Genomic DNA, 21883 nt, shown 5'->3' with positions numbered 1-21883 from the left:
AGATCAGACATTAACAACCTTACATGCAGCTCAGTATCAGCATATATTTGAAAATATGTGCACGGATACTGTGCTATAGCCAGCGTACACACCTATCCACAGGGACTTGCCCAAGGGAATTACCTGTGGTAGAAAAAGAAAGTTCCCTAATGGGAAATTACTAAGCACCAAAAACTTTTCTGTTTTTGTACATTCCCTAACTTTGACTGCTCTTAAGGGAACTTTGTAACTTCCCTCTTACGGGAACTCTCTTACATCTGGTAATGCATGCATACATGTGCAGTATTTAAAAATACCCGTGTACTGTTTGCAGTATGTCTACAGGGCTTGAATTTCAGCATAATGTTGCAGGTATTGCGCGTAATTTAATTGATTCGGGAAAATCTAGTGCTGGAGGTTTCAGCACACAGTTACAGAGAGCAGTTAATGTTCAGCTCAGTGCTTCCATCGGTGCAGAACGACCGGTCAGAAACACTGCAGAGATGGACTGACATCCAATCTGGACGACACCTGGCACGCTCTCTCTCCCTTTCTCTGTGAGACTGCAGACTAGGAACCTGCGAGTTACTATTGCCTGCTCTAACCTTCAGTCTTCGTCTCTGACCCACATGTTATTTCTAGCTGCACACCCTAACATAGACGCCTAGAACCTGGCCTGATCCCCCATCCCCCATAAACACTTCCCTTCTCTTTGGGAACCATTTAAGGTGGAATCCCCACTTAAGTGGTGTGTTGCTCCAGATATGATTTTCCGGCCCTGGCCTGTTGTTTAACGGTCTGACAGTCTATTAGAGAAACTAAACCACAGTTCAAATGGCTTCAACTGAAGTCTGGCAGGTGGATCCCTTTAAAAGTATCTAGGTCGAGGGCTTCTTCATGTTGAGGCTTTTCTGCAAATGTTAACTTGTTTCAGTCATAGGTCTAAGCTGTGATATTGTTTCCATTTAGTAATGTAGGCGTTGTGAAGAGCTATAAGATCATAACAGTAATTAAGAGCCTTGGAAATAAATTGACTGGGCTTAGCTTTCATTGTCTGCTGTTGACACTGCTTCTGTGCTCTCTGCTATTTTCCTCTGATAGCATGGCCCGTTAAGGCCACAGCAGGGCAGCACTGTTAAAACAATTTGTTAGAGAACTGTATTAGTTTTACTGTGTGTTTTTCAAAATTCAGAAATAATATTTCTGACTGAAGATTTGGTAGTTTGTATATGGGTGCTTACTATGCCTGCCTGTCAGATGTCAACATTCACCACTAACGTAACTGTGTAACTCCCCTTCTCTTCTCCCGTCAGACCTTTCCCCTTCATTTAGCCTCAAAATTCAGGAACAGCCTTTTCGAGGGGAAAAAGATGCTCTCTCTCCCCCTCCTCTCCAGTGCTTTGGTTTTGGATACCAGCGCCTAGTCAGCTCGGTTTAATGCTACATGATGTGCCATTAGCTCTCCTAGCTATTTGCCCCCACAGCATCTCTAGCAGGGCTGCTTGAGATGAAGCTGAGTGCATTTGCAACCTGACAGGGCACGCTACCTAACTGTTGAAAGGGTGGAGGTTGAGAGCACTGAGGTAGCGTACACCTTTAAGAGGCATTTTATGGCTACCATTTACATTCTTACCTAAAGCAAGAGAAATGGTGTGGAGAGAGAGGGAGGAGAATCCATGTGTCCATTTGGGTCAAGGGTGGAGTTAAAGCATGCAAAAAACATGTTGTTTCAGGACATTGAACTTGAACAAAATACACCTGTCATAACAGCTATTTCAGGAAAGGGCGTAACTGTTGCAGACATCATCGTCTCGAGTTGCTGTTCAGTCTTTTCAGCTTTCATTATGATAAAATAGAGACAACAATGGCATGCTTTAGAGATAAGATGTTGTGAAAGGTAAGTGAGGTAAAGCACCTCAGTGCGTGAATGTAAATGCAGACAAATATGAAAGAGATGCCGTCATAGCGCAGAAACAGACGGACTGGTTCATCACAGCAGATAACTGCGTGGACACGACTGTGTGGTGAAATGCACAGTACTTAAACACTGCAAGTGCGTGGTGTAGTAAACAACATAGAACCGAAATGAATTCGCTTTAGATCTTTTCCAGCTGGGATCAGAACAATATGTGATTCACATAAGCAGTCGGTACATCCGTAGTGTAAACAACATGTATGTGAAAAAAATGTAAGTTTAGTGATAGATTTTGAGAAATGGCTATGTGATTCTGTACTATGACAAATGCTTACAGAGTAAGCATGCTTACTTTCAGCCCAGCCCGATTTGCTATCGTAGCTCAAGCCAAACAACAGCTTATAAACATTGCATGTAGAGCCTCTGAGATCATTGGTTGCGATCTACCTTCCATAGCTTCATACTATGCCATCACAATGGCTAGCAGGATAGTTTCTGACCCCTTCCACCTAACACATCACCTGCTCAGTCTTCTCCCAACAGGGATAGGCTCGATCAATTAGATGTACTTTTTGTATTTGTATTGTGTTGTGTTGTATTGTGTGTTGTTGGGTGTGTCTTGTAGTTATATGTGAGCACACTGAGACAAATTCCTATTAGCTGTGTTGTTTGAATGGCTACAGCAAGGTTGAGCAAGTAAATCACAAACAGCATGAAAGGAGAAGCTGGAGTGGAGTTGGGTTGTAAAGCGGCTTGCAGTGCGCAACACATGGTGTCACGCTAAAGCAGCATAAATGTTACACAACCATATGAGATTAGCCAGTTGAATGTGTAAAGGTGCTGAACAGAAAGTAACAGGTTAATGACAATATTACTCAGTTTGCGACTTAACTGAACCACCCTGGCTGTAATAAATAAATTGGAGGCTATTTTGTTTAATGTGCTTTGGTGTGGTAGTTTTAACGTAAACATGCACAAGAGAGCGGGAGAGCCATTTGAGGATACTTTATGTAGATGTCCAAAGCTTTTCTATTTCTTGAACTTGAAAAACAGAGATAAAACCAACTGGAAACTTCACAAGGTCTCTTATTGTGGATATGAAACAAAGTAGGGAAGAGGTTTCCTGGCCTCCTGATGGAAACCCAACAGCAACATTGATGCACACACTGCTAAGTTTATTCACTCAGATAGACCCGAGCTCTGTGATATTTGCTCTTGAACAGGGCGACCCTGAATCACAACTATTCACAGCAGCTAACATCTGCAGATACCTTGTTGCTTGAGTTCCTGTAAAACAAATTAGAACAGCAATGGTCGGGTTTAAGCTTGTCAGTGCTTATCATGATTCTTATGAGATACTATAAACAGGGCTGTAAGTGCATGTTTCATCTTCCCATGATTCAGTTTGCTAATAGGTTCTCTCCTCTTTGCACCGCATTTAGTTTGTATTACACACATTGTATGATGTGGCACTTATTCATCAGTATTGTTTTAAATTGCAAGATGTGAGAAAATGTCAAGGTGGGTGTTTGTTTTGAGGAGCTGAGCTCTATATTTAAGATTCGAGGAGGTTAAAATATGAGTCAGCTGTCTTGCACCATGGTTGCTAGTGCTCGTGGCTTGTTTATAGTGTGTTGTCTTGGTAATGTCAATATATTGATAGTTAGGGAAATACACGTTAGGGATACTTAAGAAAAGGCTGAAGTACTTTCAATATCCTGCTCTGTGCCAGTATCTTATTTAGAAAATTTAATGCAGCTTTTCCATGTTATTTGCATGCTATTCTGCACAATGTGAGCATTATCAATCCTTCTAACTGTGCAGCATGTGTGCTTGAATGTGTGTTTTAACACAAAGTGCCAGTATGAGTATGTTTGACTTCCTATCTGCTGACCTGCAAGTCCAGGCCTTATCAGTATGACCCAAAAGCTATCTGTATTTTATCAGTTTCTCTTGGAAGTGATGTTGCATCAACAGTTCCTGAGTGATCAATGTAAAACTGGACACATCCACAACTTCAAAAGGTTCATGTTTCAAACGTGTACTTTCATTTCCCAAAATCACAACACAGAAAAATCCAGTCCCCTCTCCCAGCCTATGATCTAATTCTCAGGAAAATTGCACAAGGCTGCTAAGAAGCTGCTGGATTTGCAGGTTTCTGTTTGAACTTTTTGCACAGGTCTTTCTCGGCCCTAAGTGCGTTTGCCAAGTGCAGCACATGATCGGAGTGGACCAATAGTAATACTACTCGGTCCCGTATGCTCCAGCTTTGGAAAAGAGATTTGTAGGGTTTTATTGTTGTTGTTTACTTCTAATCTTCTAAAACTGAGGCACAGTTTCATAATGCCTCGTAAAAGTAGTAAGCTTGTGTCCTGCACTCATTTAAATGGGTTTCTGTTTGTAAGCCCCGCAAGATGGAAAAAGCCTCGGAGCAGTTTGTGTATTTTGTGCACGGTGTGCACATGTTGAGAGATTTGTAACTGGCATTATACCTCTACCAAGCATAGCCCAGATCAATTGCTTCATACCTGAAAGCATATGTTCAATACATCATTTTGGGATAAACTGTGAAGTATGATGCGTCTCTAAAGCATTTTTCTCTGTAAAGCTGATAAACAAGAAACCCTGATGCGTTTCTCATGATTTCTTTTATTCTTATTAGTCTCTAATGTGGAACTTAGCATTTGGAAAATCATGCAAATTTGAATTTTAAATTCAGGGTACCACAGTATGTCATTGGCACCTCTTGTACAGACATGTAACTGAAAGCCATTTTAGTTTTTTTTGTTCCAAAGTAGAATGATTCATGACAGATTTCCAACATTTGTGCGTGACTCAGAATGAGGTGGATCTGCCAAAAATAGCGCACGTCTGTGTCTGACTACCTGAAGTTTAATTAAGGATTGCAAAGGTTTGTTTTAGGTGCTGCGCAAAGGCTGAAGGTAAATGAATCGTGCTGCTCCAAAACAAATGAATGGTAATTGTAATAACTGACATTTGGAATCGATTGTTTAACAAAAAAACAAACATGTAAAGCAAACATATATTTATATAACATGAAATACAGAAAATTAAGCATTTCTGTAATAATGTAATCTGTAAAACATCTGTCCTTTGAACAGATGTGTTTGCTGTTCAAAGTCCTGCAAGAGGTAACTGGCATCTGAATTCCCTGAGAGCTATTTTTAGTGGTTCCAGTATTTGCAGATCTGCAACTTTTCTGTGAAAAGTTCCAAGATCACAAATCAATGGACCAGATCATCTTTTAACACTGGAGGTGCAGTGAAAGGTTTAAGAAATCCTGGTCTTGCACAGAATAGCATAGTGATAGAAGCAAGAAAGAAAAAAACCCAAGCAAAACAAAAAAAGAAGCAAAAAAATAAATAAATACTGTGCTATTTTCGAAGTAATATCTCAGATAGAAGCATTTTGCAATTCTATAGCAAGGCGAGCATTATGACTGCAGAATTTATTGTAATGATGCCTTTCAATCCCCCCTGGATATTCTTAATCCTTTAAATTGATCCTTTAATTTGTGCTCGCGTAAAAAGCTCAGGGTAAGCTGTTCTTAAAATATGCAGTACTACATGGCAAAAGCAGTTTGAATTCATAATCAGCTAGTTTACATTAAAAGCTGACATATATCACATATCACATTCACACAGATGAGACATGAGGGTATCTTTCAACAGTTAGTGGACACCCACTGAAGCAATAGGGCGCTTTATTTTTAATATTTGGGGTGTTCTGGATGTGCTGTTATAGCATAATTATGCAAAGCACCAAGTAAACAGCATTTCAGTCATTTTTTGTTCTGCCAGCACGAGTAAGTGGTTGGCTCCTGTACTCTCCTTCATGGCAGGTATCACCCAATTATTAAGCCAACTTATGGACCTGTTATCTTGTGCTGTATTTATGCACATATAATGGACACAGGGCTAGATCTAAGTATGTGTGCATTTGAGTGGCTGTGTGTGTGTGTGTGTGTGTGTGTGTGCTGAGGTGGGCTAAAAGGAACTGCAGTAATTTCACAGAGAAGAAGAACTGTGCGCCTGCCCCACTTTCAGTCTTTTAATCATGTATAGACACTCGGGGCGCTCCTCTGAGTAAGTGTGTGTGTGTCTGTCTCTGTGTTTGTACGGCACTCGTGGTGTGCGTGTGTGTGTGTGTGTGTGTGTGTGTGTGTATGAAAGAGACGTACAGTATGTGTCAAGGGGGGAATGCACTTAGAATTCCCTGACCTCAGACAACCGTGTGTGTGTGTGTGTGTGTGTGTGTGTGTGTGTGTGTGTGTGTGCGTGTGTGTGTGTGTGTTTATTTTTTCTAATGCATGCATTTTTTTTCTGCACAGAAAGGCAGAAGCAGTCACTACTAAAACCTGCCCTCATTTAAACTTTCGAGTGCAGTGCTGGCAGTGATTCACTGTTTTATTTTGTGAGATGTTAATGCACTGTAAAAGTACTGACAGAATACAGCTAAATACAGTAGCTACAGAAATAATGTAAATGTTAAGGATGTCCTAGCAAGCCTACGCCTTCGTACTTAAAAACAAAAAACCTTGCCAAACAGATGTGATAAGAAAATTCACCATTTATATATTATCTAAAGCGCTTCCTTACTTATTTAACTGGGGCCATTAACAGCTAAAAACAAATCCCTAAGGGGTGTGTGCGTTTGAGTGAGTGCACATTAAATTTTTGGCCCCTCCAACTATGTAATCTCAGCATGACCTTGTAGCAGTTTGTAGCCCCATGGTGCCCATCCCTGTGACTAACGCCCAGTGTAACAAGCTGCCACAAGCAACTGTACTGTTATACTTTACAAGACCACAATATAATGCTGTCTGTAGCTGGACTACAAGCTCCTACATGCCTCTCTTGCCTGTGAAGTATTTGTGATATATACATTGATAGCAAAAGGCCATACACCATTTTAATAGCTGACCTCTTTTAAAAAATAGTGCCGTATTTAGTCCTCACTCTGTGGAAGTATTTGATCCATAAGTTCCTGTTCCAGAAAAGTGCGCACAGTGAAAGAGGAATTAAGGACCTGGCAGTATGCAGTTAATTTACAAGAACATGTTGGACTTTAAACCAAACGTTTGTCCACCTTCGTCCTTGAAGGTGCTCTCCATGGGATTAAGAAAACTAAAGAAAACAAAACAATTCATGTATTTTAATTTGATTAATTGATACTATTAGAGTTTTCAACAGTGTGTAACTGCAGGGCTGAGGAGATTTCACACTAAGGCATGTTTGAGCTAAGCCCCTGGAGCCTGGAGAGCAGCACTGGACATCCAAGTATTGACACCTTGTCTCACTATGGCTTGCTAAGAGGCAGCAGGGTGTGGCCAACACAGGGTTAGGTACTCTGACCCTTTGACCTTGGTTATATAATTGACTGTTGCTCTGTTGTAGGAGTGAGCGGGAGCAGTCTTTTATGATGTGTCACAAGACAAACATAACTCAACAGTGATATAAAGCCTCAAGAAGCAACTGCGCTGACTTGAAATGTCACATTACTGTTGATGTCGAGCTCCATATTTAAGCTCCTAAAGGAGGGAGTGTGTTTTTTTATGGCTTTTCCCCGGGCCTGTGTTTTTGATGAGTTTGCAGGTGTGGACGCACATAATGCAAGCTAAAAATACACACGTCACTTGCAGTCAAGGTTAAACAAAGATAACTGGACCTTATTTGGGTTAAGGGCAGTGCAGCATGTTGGAAGCGAGCCATGATCTGTCCCGCACGCATGCACGCGCTCACTCACACATCTCTCACACACACATATAGTACACACACCTGTCAGTGTTGGCATCTGCTCAGTTCTCTTTCTTGTAGTCTCTCTGTTCCTTTGTCCTCTCTGTCTTGGTCACTTGGTCAGGGACAGCTGGTGGGGCAGTGTGAGCACCTGTACTTTTTATGTGTGTGCATCTTTTTGTGTGTGGTTAGGCTTATCAGTGTGGCTAGGAGGATGTATCTGCAGTGTCCCGGCCAAATGTCTGTGCATCAGCATGTGTGTATGTGTGTATGTGTGTGTGTGTTCAGTGTGTGTTAAGTGAGCGTATGAGCACCTGTGCTGCCAGCAGGAACCTGCCACGGGCGTAGTGCTTCCTGACGTATGCTGGTGACTTCCTAAGGTCACGCTGTGAACCCCATAATAACTATTATCTTCTTAAAGTTGAGCACAGTGTCAAAAGAGGGATGGTAAAGTATTTGGTGCAGGACAGATAATGCCTAATATGTGCACAATTATTTTTGATGTGTTTTCTTTGGTTAAACACTACCCTGAGGGCAGGCCACATGCACACACTTCTGGTGTGCACGTCAGGTCTGCCTTATGTTCAAAAGTGAGATTTTCAGTCATTTGTAAGGATGAATCTTTTTTTTTCTTTTTTCAAAAACAACTTAAACTTAGTCAGCATACAAAATAGTTTCAAACAAGAACAAAGCAGTTGTTAAATTAAAAGATTTAATACTGCCTGCAGGCCTTCATAATAAGATATGTATGTTTTTCTCCTCAAACTTTATCTCTCAGCCAATAGCTGTTCTTGTCAGCAGCTGTGTTTGACCCACTTCTATTCAACTCTCAAGCAAACATGCAAATAAAGTGTATGTAATGTTGTATTGCACTAGTATCCCATGGTACATGTTTTTTTTCTTTAATTGGAGCAATTACATAAGATGCCTTACGCCAGACTAATTTTCCTTATCATTTTCTGCAGCTTTGTCTTTTATAAATTCAGTTCCTGTACAATGAGACACCCCTAATTTCTTTATATTTTGTTTCCAAGGAGCCCACTTTTATATTTTTTTTTTTAAGTGGACTTGAGGCTTTCAGAAGGTTATGCCACTTAACACTGACCTATGAATGATGATATGAAGCATTAAAAAAAGGCACCTGACCCAAGAGTTGAACCGATCCAGGTATGCAGGTAGGTATAATTCAGCACTGAACCAATTTCAAATTGCATCTTCAGGCCCTTGTTATTAGCACCCTATTGCAAAAACGCATAATTTGTGCTTATTTCCTCAGATGAACTCTATTTGAAAGATATTTCCTCAAATAAGAGAAAATGCAGGCATTGGACCTTAGGCTTCTGGGTGAAAGCCCTGTTACTACCTCGTGTGACCTTCATTGGTCTCCTGCTGGGGAAAGGATGCTTCCTTCAGTACATATTAAAAAAAAAAAGTATTAGTAAAAAATAAAAATAGCCTTTAAAGCTGATAGATGAAGAGAGATTTGAGGTTTAGCTCTAAATGTTTGAGTGGATTCACCTTTTTTTCACGGCGCTTTTCACTTTTCTGGAAGATGCCACCCCAACATTTGGTCCGATCGTAGCGTAGTTTCTGTCCTCAACCAGTGAACTTTAACTTTCGCTTGTACAAGCAATTATAACTTCAAGAAGAAACGACTCTCTTGGCACGGCTAAAAGCATGACAGACAAGAAAAAGAGTAGAGGTTGACGCGTCATTCAGCACATTCTGACAGGAATGAAAGTGTGGGGGCGAGTGAGACTAAACGCTTGTGTCAAGGTGTTGAATGAGGTCTCTTGAAACCTGCTCGAGCAGCAACAGTTTGGATCCGCTTTGCTCTCCTGTGGTAGAAAGTCCGTAATCCGGCCATTATACGTGTTGTCTGCCTGACTGTCAGATTACTGCTCGAGAGCGCGCCTGTAGCATTAATGCTGTTTGCTGTCCCCGTTCATATTTAACTCAGCTTCGGACTTAATTTTCAGTGGTGGGTTTGCTGGTTTTGAGCTCTCGTTCATATCGGCGTCTCCTATGTCTGGGTGCATCGAGCGTTCTACACGTTTCCAGAACACATGTGCTTGTTTGTGGTTGGGAGTGGGAGAGAAAACCTTTGCAGGGAATCAGTGGCAGAAGATTATTACTATGCATGCGTGGGTAGTTCTTACTGTACAGTATGTCTTTTAAATGTTTGGAAAAATTGCAATTGAAGTAGTGCAGTGTGTGTGTGCCCATGTGTACACCTTGAAGTGGTTTTTCTCGGTGCATGTGTGTTCCCTGTAGGTCCTCCTCCCAGCATATTCCCCTTATCCTCGTATTCGGATCTTAGGGAGGCGATCAAAGCCGGGCTCCCTGCGACTCCAGCGTCTCCAGGCTCTCTGTGCTAACGTGGCTCGACTGAGCAATGCTGAGCAATTCCCTGAGGTGGCAACTTGCGCTCCAGTGTTCAACGCTAGTGAACTCTGTCGGCTTCACTTGCACATGTTAGCTCTGCTGTACCAGCGTGCCATGTAGAGAAGACCGTTTGTTCACTTTTTCCTCTCTTTTTTTCCCTCTTTCATTCAGTTTTCTTCTATGCAGATGCACTTTGGACTGTGTGTCTGCTCTGAATTTTACTTCCCCCCACCCTTCAGCTCACATCTCTGTCTTGTGTCATAGTGATGTTGTTATGTTGTGATGTGTTACCCTGGAGAATACTTGCATCAGTAGACAGGAAGAGAGTACGGTATATAAAAACAAAAAAAGAAGAAGGAAGGAAGAAAAAGAGGAAGATCTTAGTGGGGAAAAAAGACAAGGTGACGGACAGGAAGTAAGAAACGGATTATGTTGGATTTGATTAAACCTTTGTTAGTTTACTTTTAATTTTCTGGTTCAAGGACACGGCACCACATAGTAATCTTACCAAGGAACTGACTGATATACAAAGTGTGCTTCTACTTGCTTATAGCTTTCTTTTTAAAGCCTTTTGTAAAATACTAAACACAACCTCAATGACTGACCTTCTAGTAAAGTTCTTTGTTAATATTATCATCTCATGGCTTTAATTAGTTGTTATTATTTCATAAGTGGTGTAACAACATCAGGTGACAATTAATGGCCCCTCCTGCAAAGGCGTAGTGCAGAGGCGTTAGACAGTGAGTAAGTGCTTTCAACGTAAACCTCTGAAGCATTTCCCCAACACAGCCAGTTTCTGTTGGTGCCTCAATGCTGAGTGCTGACAAAATATGTGCACGTGTGTTTTCATCTGAATTTACCTCTGTTGGTAATCTACTTTATGAACAGAGTGTTAGAGCATTGTTTGATTGCCATCTAGGTTTGCTGCTGTCACAGTGTATTATGTTATATTTTTAAACGAGGTAGCACCATAAATAATGTAAGAAGTTCTGTTTTGGAATGTCGAGCTTTTCTGACGGCACCGCCTTGTTTGCAAACAATGGGCGGGTCTGAGTGTGACTTGTGTGGCCTGACCAAGATTTACAAATTTGATTTCTTATTTTTATTTGGTATAGCCCAAAATCAGTGCTTGAGCCCATAAACTGAGCATGAAAGTTTTCACTCTTCCCCCTCGTGTCTCTGGTTCTCTTAGACCATAGAGGGACACAAACTGTCAGTCCAGCAAATATAATCTCAGAACAGTTTGATGTGTATTTCCCTGCCTTTCCTAGACCTCACACCCCTCACTATTTGTGGAACATCCCCGGGCCTCCCTGAGCCTGGTTCTGTTAGAGGTATCTGCCTTCCTCGCCACCGTCGCCAAGCGCTGGCTCACAAGTGTTGGTCACGTCATTGGGTTTCACTGGCCAGCGACATTCTAGTCTCGACCTTAAAACACTGAATGCCTCGAAATTACTTTTTTGTAAAATTATGAAATTGATTTTGTGTCGACATGTGACAAAGTTTGTTTGTGAAAACAGCACACAAAGAAAGATATTACTGTCCTCAAAGCTGCAAGACTCTCTTGATGAAAACAGTAATTTGATGTCACAGACATGGAGCTGTTGCTGTACTGCTATGTGCCTTTGTTGTTTTAACACGTTCATTTTAATCTAGATTAACCCTTTAAGTGACAAAAGTTACACAAATACCCAACCAAACTAACCGTTTGAGGCAGAGGTAGATTTCAGTATTGTGTGGGATAAAATGCTGCAGGCAGAAATAAGTTTTGAAAGCCGCTGTTTGTCAACACTACTCTGACTCTCTGACTATAGCGTAGAGTTAAATTAATATTCGTGTTTCCAGGCAGCTAAAAAACATAAATAACTCATACATACCCCTCCTCTTTAAACAAACTATCTGTAACTGAGTGGAAACAGTTTATTTAGTGAAACACTCAAATTAAATATTCTAATCTCAGAATATTTTAATAATAGTGCTTCTGACATCTGACATGTCAGAAGCACCAATTACTGAGATATATATGGTGCATGTATGAATACTGCATGAATGGCAGTGAAGACATATCTGTGTTTGTCAGCAGGAAAAAGCCCGATCATCAGGTACACAGAAGCACATTTGGGACACTTTTTAGAGTGCTACACTTTGACCCGCAGTTGTAGTGCTGAGGGTTGCTAAGTGAGTTGCATAACCAAGAGTTCATGTTCCTGTTACAGCCTCATTGTGTGTATGGGGCTCTTACTTTCTTTCACTGTCACTTGTTTCTTTTCATTTTTAGTTAATTTAGTTGTGAGGGACCAGACAAAGAGCGATTCATAAGACCCTTATGAAAAGGACACCGAGGGAACAGTTTACCCTGCCCGGGATAGGGTTACCGGGGCCCCGCCCTGGAGCCAGGCCCGGGGAGGGTGCCCGAGGGCGAGCGTCTGGTGGCTGGGCCTTAGTCCATGGGGCCCGGCCGGGCACAGCCCGAAGAGGAGACATGGGCCCATCCTCCCGCAGGCCCACCACCCGCAGGAGGCGCCATAGGGGTCGGGTGCATTGTGTGCCGGGTGGCGGCCAGGAGCGGAGGCCCTGGAGGACTGACCCCCGGCTGCCAAGACTGGCAATAGGGACGTCACCTCTCTGGTGGGGAAGGAGCCTGAGTTAGTGCGTGAGGTTGAGAGGTACCGGCTAGATATAGTCGGGCTCACCTCTACACATGGCTTGGGCTCTGGAACCAGTCTCCTGGAGAGGGGCTGGACTCTGTCTCAGTCTGGAGTTGCCCCTGGTGAGAGGCGGCGGGCTGGGGTGGGTATCCTAATATCCCCTCGGCTTGCTGCCGGTACGTTGGGGTTTTTCCCGGTGGACGAGAGGGTTTGTTCCCTGCGCCTTAGGGTCGGGGAACAGTCGCTTCCAGTCAGAGACTGAGGCTACGTCCACACGTACACGGGTATTTTTGAAAACGGAGATTTTCCGTTTTCATTTTAAAAAATAATCCCGTCCACACATAAAGGCAGAAATGAAGGAAAACGCTGCTATGAACATGCCAAAGCAGCAGGTGGCGCTAGATTCCTAACCGTGCAGAAATGTTGGCCAATCAGAAGTCTAGAAGCCTCGGTGGGAAAAAGTAAACAAAGCTGGGGCATAGAAGCAGAACCGAGTCGTATGTGTGGAGGGACAGTAACTGTGTGTATATGTAAGCATTTAAACACTGCAGAGAGTAGAATTAACAGTAACAGTATTGTAGAAATTCATTTCACCGAAACAATAACGTGGCGCACAGTGTGACGCATGCACCAGTTTATTGTATTTCCAGACGTGCTTTCGGCACAATTTACAGTGCACGCTACTCTGTTTTTTGTCAGACTTGAAATAGCCGAAATACCTTCACACTACGGAACTTCTATGGCTCTTCCGTTCGACAATCTCTCCGGCATTGGAACCATCATCTGTTTTCTCTTCGGTCACGCTCGGTTGATTTTTCTAGTCGGCACACTCATTTCCTCCATTACGCGCTGGCTCCATTACCCGCTGGCTGCTTCCCAAACAAACACACGTGCGGCTTGGCACTTGTGCTGTACGTAACAAGTCATGCGACGTGACGCTGCGGCTGTGATTGATTCGGCTCTGCGCTACTTAGTTTGGATTGGCTGTTCTTTTTTTTATTTTTATTTATTTTTTTTATTTTAAGAGGACAAGAGCGGCGAGGTCTATCGCGATAGCTTAATTTCTCTATCGAGTAAAACTTATATCGCGATACATATCGTTATCGTTCTATCGCCCAGCTCTACTTGCATAATACTTAACGAATAGAATTGGAAAAGCAAAAATCTGTCATCGTTTTGCATGTAAGAATATAAAAGTTTCAATTTAATTCAAATGAGTGAAATTTATTAGGGGATATATTTCACAGGAACGTTACCGGTACTTTTGCAGGACTTAAGCCATTTGGTCATAATTCCACCTCTCACGTGCAGCCAGTCGGATGCAGGACATGCTGTGGTCAAACAACCAGCTTATTGCTGTTTTGTTGTGCGGAGCCAGTGAACCGGCCTGCAATCCAACACCTTTGCAAAGCTGCACTTTCCTCAGTCCTTGGAATCTTACTCTTTTGGCACATTTCAAACTAGAAAAACAGCTTGTTTATAGGAGTGTATGTTGTGCAGAATAGCCAAGTACTACTACTCATTTTCAGCAGAGTTCACTTCCAAGGCCATCTGCCTTATAATGCCTTTGGATCCAGAGTTTGTGAACTTTCTTCATTTGCAAAAAGTTCAGATCAAGTACAAAGACAACACAAATGAAGATGGCTTAGGCAGGAAATCAAGGACACATGGAGTTCCCTGCTAGCCTTTTAGGAGAGATTTATTACATTTATCATATATTGTATTAGGGTGAGGGTGGGAGGAACACATCATGTGAGAATGCCAGAGTTAAATTGACGTGACATGTAACAGAAATGTGCAAGCTTAGAGCTTTTATGGGAAAGAATGTTATAAAGTACGTAGAGCGTCTGCTTTCTTGCGTCCTCTTGCTTTAGCAGCAGCAGTACTGTTGTGCTCTTTATACATATATATTTACTTGTGTCATTGTGAGGGCACTCATCAATGCACAGTGCACTGCTTTTTTTATTATGCCTCTCATCCTGACCTTAACCGTCACAGCCAGATTACAATCTGACCATAACCCACAGTCCTAATCTAAACCGTGTCACCTGGACCTTTAACCTTGAGCTGTTCTCAGATATGCACCACAGCGCTGAACTTTTCGAAACATTACCCGACCGAGGTACACGCGAAAAGGCAAATGTCCAACGCACCTGGTTCGGACACACCGGGTCTTTAACCTGCTGCTTCTTTTAATCTGGTGCTCAGGTTGAAGCTCATATCGGTGCTCGCAAAGATATCACTAAAATTTCTCCCTCTCACACGTACGCGCACAGCCTCTGTGTGACAGAGGGACGCCAGGCAGGAGACCAATAAAAAAACAGGCTGAAAGGGGCAGTGCACAGTTTCACAGGTGCACATGGAGACACACACAAAGGCACAGACACACACATTGGGGCTGCCAGTATTATTGAGTGCCCTTTGCAACAGATGGAGAACTGAATCCGAGGCTGCTGAGTTGGAGGAAAATCTTGCAGTCGTAAGTGTGAGCATTTACAAACCTGTGCTTATGTGTAAACTTTTCACAATATTTAGAACACCCCCCATTTCCAAGAAGCACACAGGCAAGGTGAATCCAAGTGAAACCCCCCCCACATTGAACAAAGAGGAACATCTGATGATTTAGTGAATGGAGACATTTAAACATCCTTATATCCTGATATAAAAACTTTTAAAAATGGGACTGAAAGATGTAAATTAATGACAAAAAATGTCTGTTTATTTATTTTGGATTGTTGACATGGACATGTTTTGAGACCATTTTCTGAGGATGTGTTTTGTATGTTTGCTCTGCTAATAAAGCTTTGAATCAGATTTTTGTATTGTAGGCAGACTAGTACTGCCATACTTTTCATGCCTACATGTACGTGTCACTCTTTCTTCTCATAGTATTTTTTACAACATCCAATACTGGGAAAAGGACTTGCACAGCTGATGTCCAACCATATAATAGCTTCATACTTTATTACAATGCATGTGCGGTTGTTGAAAATAACCACTTTCAAGGCTTTGTCTGCTTTAACTGGGGATAAAAGTGACTTTATTCATCTATAGGAAGTGCATATGGGAGCAAAGAGCATGACAGCCATGAATCTGGGGCTCTGAGGCAGATGATGAGCTCATGATTTGTGCATTTCAACCACTAATAAGCACGTATTTCCTCTTTGAAAGACCCTCACATCAAGTCATCTTTGGTAAAGTTGTTGTCCTGGCCTCTGTGTATGCTGTTGCTGTTTTTTGTGTACCTTTTCCCACGGCTGTGTGGGTTTCTGTGTGTATACGTGACTCTACGAGCTGGATGTGTTTTGCTTCTTTCGTATGCCTGGGTGCTTGTGTGTATGTGCTTGAATTTTGTGTTAAGTTAGTACAAACAAAAACATGCATGCTTTAGTATCACTTTCTGTCCCCGGGGTAGGGGGTACTCTTGGTTGTCACATGATCGGCTGACCTGATTTTGCGTTGCTGAGTCAACGTGTTGTTTCGGGGTTCAAGTTAACGCTCGACTCGGCCCTGTGACCTTGGGACATGTCTTTGTCACTGTGGTAACAGCCTCGGGGTTACTTAAAATAAGGGAGCACACTGGATGGGAGCACTAAGTGTTTCTCGATGTGCTTGTGCATCAAATTAGGCACTGTACCACATTTTATTTGCCCGGGGAACATTAACTCACTTCTTTTTAATGAACATCCTGCAACAAAGCCATAAAGTTGGATTCACACCTGGGCGATAAATGATGCAACAGCGCCCTGCTTTAGGTTATGGTGGAGTGCCACTACAGTAGTTGGGAATTAAGTACTTTGCACAGAAGGTGCAAAATCAAGTGTATTGGTTGCCTGAGCGTTTGATGCAGGGAGCTTGAAAATGGAACTTATTTCCCTGAATGGTATGCATGCAGAGTAGGAAAGGAGAAGTGCGATTCTTTCGGTATTGCTTTAGACATAGTGACTCTCGATCAGAGCTTTCTGAGAAAACGAATTGTAGTGTAAAATTTTTTAACATTTCCAGGCTATGAGATGTGGTTTTCACAGAAATACTACCTTCATTATGAGGGTCTGCTCTCAGTTTACTAGAGACATTTGGTCAGAGAAAGAGAAACGCTGTCCTTACTGGAAACTGAGCTAAGTTAATGCGCAAGAACTAAGTAGTTGTGATTTTTGTTTAGAGAGGGAAAAAAAGAGGACACGAGCCTCAAACCGTGTGTCTCATGTGGGTAAACAAAGCGTGGTTACCATGCTGATTCGGCGTCAGTGTATAAATAGCATGGGTGTTTGTTCTGAATAGTCTTCAGAGAGGGAGAGAGCACAACAGAAAAAGGGAAAAGCAGAGGAAGAATCACAAGTGCAGACATTTACAAATGCACATGGTTTAAAGACTTCTATTTAAACAAGGACTGGGATTTAGCAAGTACTACAGGCAGTGTGTGTGTGTGTGTGTGTGTGTGTGTGTGTGTGTGTGTGTGTGTGTGTGTGTGTGTGTGTGTCAGCTTTGTCAAGAAAGGCAGTGGTAGCAATCACTCTGTCATAAACAACAACATATCTACAATTTTCCTCGTCAAATTTGCAAACCCATTTCTTAACACAGAAGGCAAGTGGAGTTTTCTTGTAATAGCAGCATCACCCTGCACCTCACTAATAGTTATTTATGTAGCTTCTCTTTGTTATTTCTTGAACTTTTATGAACAAAGATCGCTTTGCTATCAAGCTCATTGTTAACGTCGACCTGTTTTGCTCCTTTCCTGCTTCATATTTTTATTCCTGGACTGTATGAGACTTGCCTTGACTCAAGTTCATCCAATGTCTGAAACAAAATGTTTGAGCTGCTCTCGCTTGAAGGACACCCTCCCTCCAAGCTAACTTTCTTCTGAATGGCTGCCCCTCGTGAACAGGGGGGCTACTAAGGCTACAATATTACAATTTAATGGATATTGCTTCTCTATGAGAGCTTAATGTTCCAAGAGTAGCAGTGTTTCTGCACAAAACTGAAATAATTAAGAGGAAAAGAATACTGAATGATTAAGCTGATTATTGTACTTGCAGAGCACTGGATGTGGTTATTATGCTATGATAATTGAGCTAAAGTAAGCAATAACCCAGACCTAAGTAATCTCATAGGATGCAATATTGAAGAGAGAAATAAAAGCCTCTCTGTCTCTGTTTATCTGCAGGGAATTGTGACCACAACTGCCGACATACAGACGTGAATAGACGGCGCACACTTCTTCTCCCTTCCTTTCTGCTGGTGGAGAGATCAAGGCTTCACATCAGGAACTACGACTGCAATCCGTTGTCAGCTCTCAGCTGAGCAGAAGGCTCCACCTACTCGGCCAAAGTAGCTCTGCCTCCTATTCTCAGGTAGGATTCAAAGAGGATGGAGTCAGGGAGTCAGTTGTCTCCTCCCCTCACACCTATCCGGTCACAGCAGATGGCTGTCCCTCACTGAGCTTTCTTCCTGTGAAAAGGGAGTTTTTCCTTCCCACTGTCGCTCCAAATGCTTCTTCATATGGGTTGTCTGATTGTTGTGATTTTTCTCTGTATTTGTATTTTTTTTCTTACCTTACAATATAAAGGGCATGTTGTTGTGATTGGGCACCATATAAAGAGAATTTAATTGAATAAATTGGATTGAATTGAAGAGACTTTTAACATGTATGTCTGCGCTTTATTATCAGGCAGATTCTGGTCCAGTTGATCTGTTATGATAACCGTTATGAGTACACAAGCTAAGCTGCTATTAAAATCCAGTAAGACCCGTGGTGCCCGCACAGTCTATGGATATACATGCGTTAAGTTTTAATGGGTTAAATCCATCTGCTGTATTCAAGCTGTCGAGGGATTGTTTGTAGAGGAGGCATGTATTTTTATGCCAGATCAGCGGTAACCATGGAACCATGCACGGTAACATATAAGCATCGCTTATGGTTTATAGCATGAAGGATTGTGATTATTGACCAGTTAAACACAGTCACCACACAGTAACTACAGTGACCACAGTAACTTTTGCTTCATGAGATGACAATATGAGGAAGTTGAAGCTCCAGCAACACTTGGACTATGTAGGACAATTTAATTACTTCCCTCGTATTGCTTATTATAGATAACATTTTAAATAGGGTATGAGTAGAGTAGAAAAAATAAAATAACCAATCGTACAGTGCCTCAAACATCAACAAGCATGTGCTGGGTTTATGATATTACGGATTAGAGCCAGTCATTCTCCCTGGCAGTAAGTCCAGTGACATCTCATACATGCAGTTATAAGCAGGAAAAGTAATATTACAATATGAAATGTAGTTCTAGTACAGGTTTTCTTGTGTTGTAGTTTTCAACACTTAGTGTGTTCTTGAAAACCCACGCTAGAGACCTTACGCTGCGAAAAACCAACAAACGATCCGAGAGCGCTGCGCTAGGCGAGCTAGCTGCATGAGCCAAGCTATTCTCTGACACGACCATACGTAGCAGGCTTTAGTCCAGTTCAGAGGGGTGCGGTCATGGTACACTGACGCATCTCTTCTCCAAGTATATCAAGAATCAGTTATATGTTGTTGGTTCACTGTGCAACCTACGTGAGTCTGAACCAAACGAGTCGAGCTGCAGGTATGAGACCAGATGGGTCGGGCCTGTCCTTTTTCTTTTCTTCTTTTAATAGCAGTTTTCATAAGATCTGAGGTACTTAGGTGTGCTTTGGGTGTATGTGCGTTTCTGTGACTCAGAGGATAAACTTCTTTGAATGGAACTGAGCTCCTGTCCTTCTCGCCGCCCTCCTTCATGCTTTTTGACTTTTGATTTTCTCGTTTTCGTTTTCACTCTTCACTTTCAACGGCCCATTGTGACGTCCCTCAACTCCTTCTCTCATCAATATTCCCTTTCTCTCTCGCTCTCAGTTTCACTACCCATCCTCTAGCTGAAGAAGCTTTCTGCTCTTTTCCCTCTTACTGAATCCTCGGCCGCTTGTATTGAAGCTTCTCCGCCAGCCCTTTATCACCGTCTCGCCAGCTGCATGTTGAAGCTCCATTCTCTCCTATGAGGGATAGCAGGATGAATAGAAGGGCTTACTGAGGGAAAGAGCGAGAAAGCCAATCCCTGCTTTTTGTCTCACTGAACATCTTTTACGGTCTTCCTCTCTCCCCTCTCCCTGTCCTAAACTCTTCTGTGACCAATACCGTCACCGCTTTCTCCTGCTGCTCATTCTGCCTGCTCTGTGAGAGGGGCTGTTGTTATCATGGGATAGTTGTAGACACAGACAATATAGAAAGAGAGGATTTTTTTTGTACCAGTTATTTTAAAAAATATATCATAAAACCCAAACATGATTTTTGGTTCTCGTCCCAGTTGCAGCGTGCCACCGGCTGCTGCAAAATAAGTTTTTGTTTATCGCCCCCTCAGCGTACGGTTATACTCGACTCACCAACAGCATCATTTTATTTTTGCTGTGAGCTACTTCAGGGACTTGCTTCATACCTCTACAAATATGTTTTGAAGTACAGACTAATTAGCTTATTAAATTAACATTGTACCAATTTATAGAGGACTAGTTTTGTGGATGGGAGTGGGGGAGTGTAAGTATAATAAATCAAAAGGTAAGATAAAGAAGAAACAAGGTTGATAATTGGGGAAAGAAGTGAACATAAAGTAGCCTTTTTGGATTTTTCTTTTCTCTAAAATTCAGTCACTCCCTGCTCCCCTTGTCCTCTTCTCTTCCTCTTTCTTCAGCCGTCATTCTCGCTGACTGGAAATTACACATTTCACTCCCCGCTGCTTTCTGCTCTCTCTCTCTCCATTGTAAATTCACTGTTGACAGTTGCCTTTCTCTGAACACAAAGTCTCAGAAATGAGCAGATGGAGGGGTGACAGCCTAAAAGCTCAAACAATGACACTGGGCGGCAAGTCGCCGTGGCTGTCGGTGTAGCATATAGAGACTGCCAGCTATAAAGAAGCTAAAGATGTAGAATCAGAATGAGAACGCATGACATAAATCAACTAAAATTGACATTTGACACGTGGCTTATGTTGTATCCTGTGTGACTTACAGTGAGTCTAAGAGGAGAATAAGCTTATGTTACAACGCAGCTAACAAAGAGGTACCCAGCTGATTAGTGACATGTTCACCTCACCTGTCACTTCATTAGGTACGCCTTGCTATTACTGGGTTGGACCCTGTTTTGCATTTAGAACTGCTTTAATCCTTTATAACATACATTTAACAAAGTGCTGGAAACATTCCTCAGAGATTTTGTAGCGTCACACAGTTGCTGCAGATTTGTCGGCTGCACATCCATGACGCAAATCTCCCGTTGTTCCATGTTCCACCCGATTGAGATCTGGTAACGGTGGAGGATGTTAGAGTGCAGTGAACTCACTGTCATGTTCAAAAAACAGTTTGGGATGATCTGAGCTTTGTAACGTGGTATCCTGCAGGAAGTAGTCATCAGGAGATGGATACACTGCTACCTTACACAGCTACCATAGAGTGGGAGGCGAGGCACACCCTGGACAGGTCGCCAGTCTGCCGCAGGGCTAACACCGAGACAGACATCCATTCACACACACATTCTCACGTCTTTGCACTGTGGGAGGAAGCCAGACATCTGTGCCTGAATTCTGACCTTAATATCTGAATCTTGGAACAGAAATCGAAACTCATCAGACCAGACAACATTTTTGCAGTCTTCTGTTTATCATTTTGATGAGCCTTTGTAAATCGTAGCTTCGGTTTCCTGTTCTCAACTCACATAAATGGGACTGCTGTAGCCCATCCACTTCAAGGTGCTTTCAGAGATTCTCTTCTGCATGTCTAGAGCGTTATTTGAGTTACTGTTGCCTTCCAATCAGCATGAAGCAGCCTGGTTATTCTCTTCTGACCTCTGGCATTAGGAAGGCATTTTTTAGACCGTTCTCTGTGAACTCCAGAGATGGCTGTATGGGGAAAATCCCAGCTGACTGGCAGTTTCTGAAATACTCATATCAGCCCATCTTTCACCACGCCACTTAAATTACCTTTTGTCCCCATAGTGACGCTCAGTTGGAAGTTTGTAGGTTGTCTTGGTCGTGTCTCCACGATATATATATATAAATATATATTACAGGGCGGGCCATTTATATGGATACACCGTAATAACATGGGAATGGGTGGTGATATTAAAGTCCTGTTTGTGGCACTTTAGTATATGTGAGGGGGCAAACTCCTCAAGATGGGTGGTGACC

At 42.3% G+C, this 21883-nt stretch overlaps 1 protein-coding gene across 3 annotated transcripts in view; it reads left to right on the top strand.

Annotated features, from left to right (window-relative positions):
• Positions 1-21883, top strand: part of atxn1a (ataxin 1a) — a 100083-nt gene that overhangs the window by 12919 nt on the left and 65281 nt on the right. For all 3 annotated transcript variants that reach the window (XM_085347029.1, XM_085347031.1, XM_085347030.1), the window contains one exon: positions 17848-18034. The gene's annotated coding sequence lies outside the window, so the exon portion shown is untranslated. The remainder of the gene's footprint in view (positions 1-17847; positions 18035-21883) is intronic.

This window comes from Diplotaxodon limnothrissa, linkage group LG22 (genome assembly GCF_057381915.1).
Source record: "Diplotaxodon limnothrissa isolate DT_005_m linkage group LG22, D_limnothrissa_male_GT1.1, whole genome shotgun sequence".
NCBI lineage: Eukaryota > Metazoa > Chordata > Actinopteri > Cichliformes > Cichlidae > Diplotaxodon > Diplotaxodon limnothrissa.
This window is presented reverse-complemented; position numbering and strand designations above follow the sequence as displayed.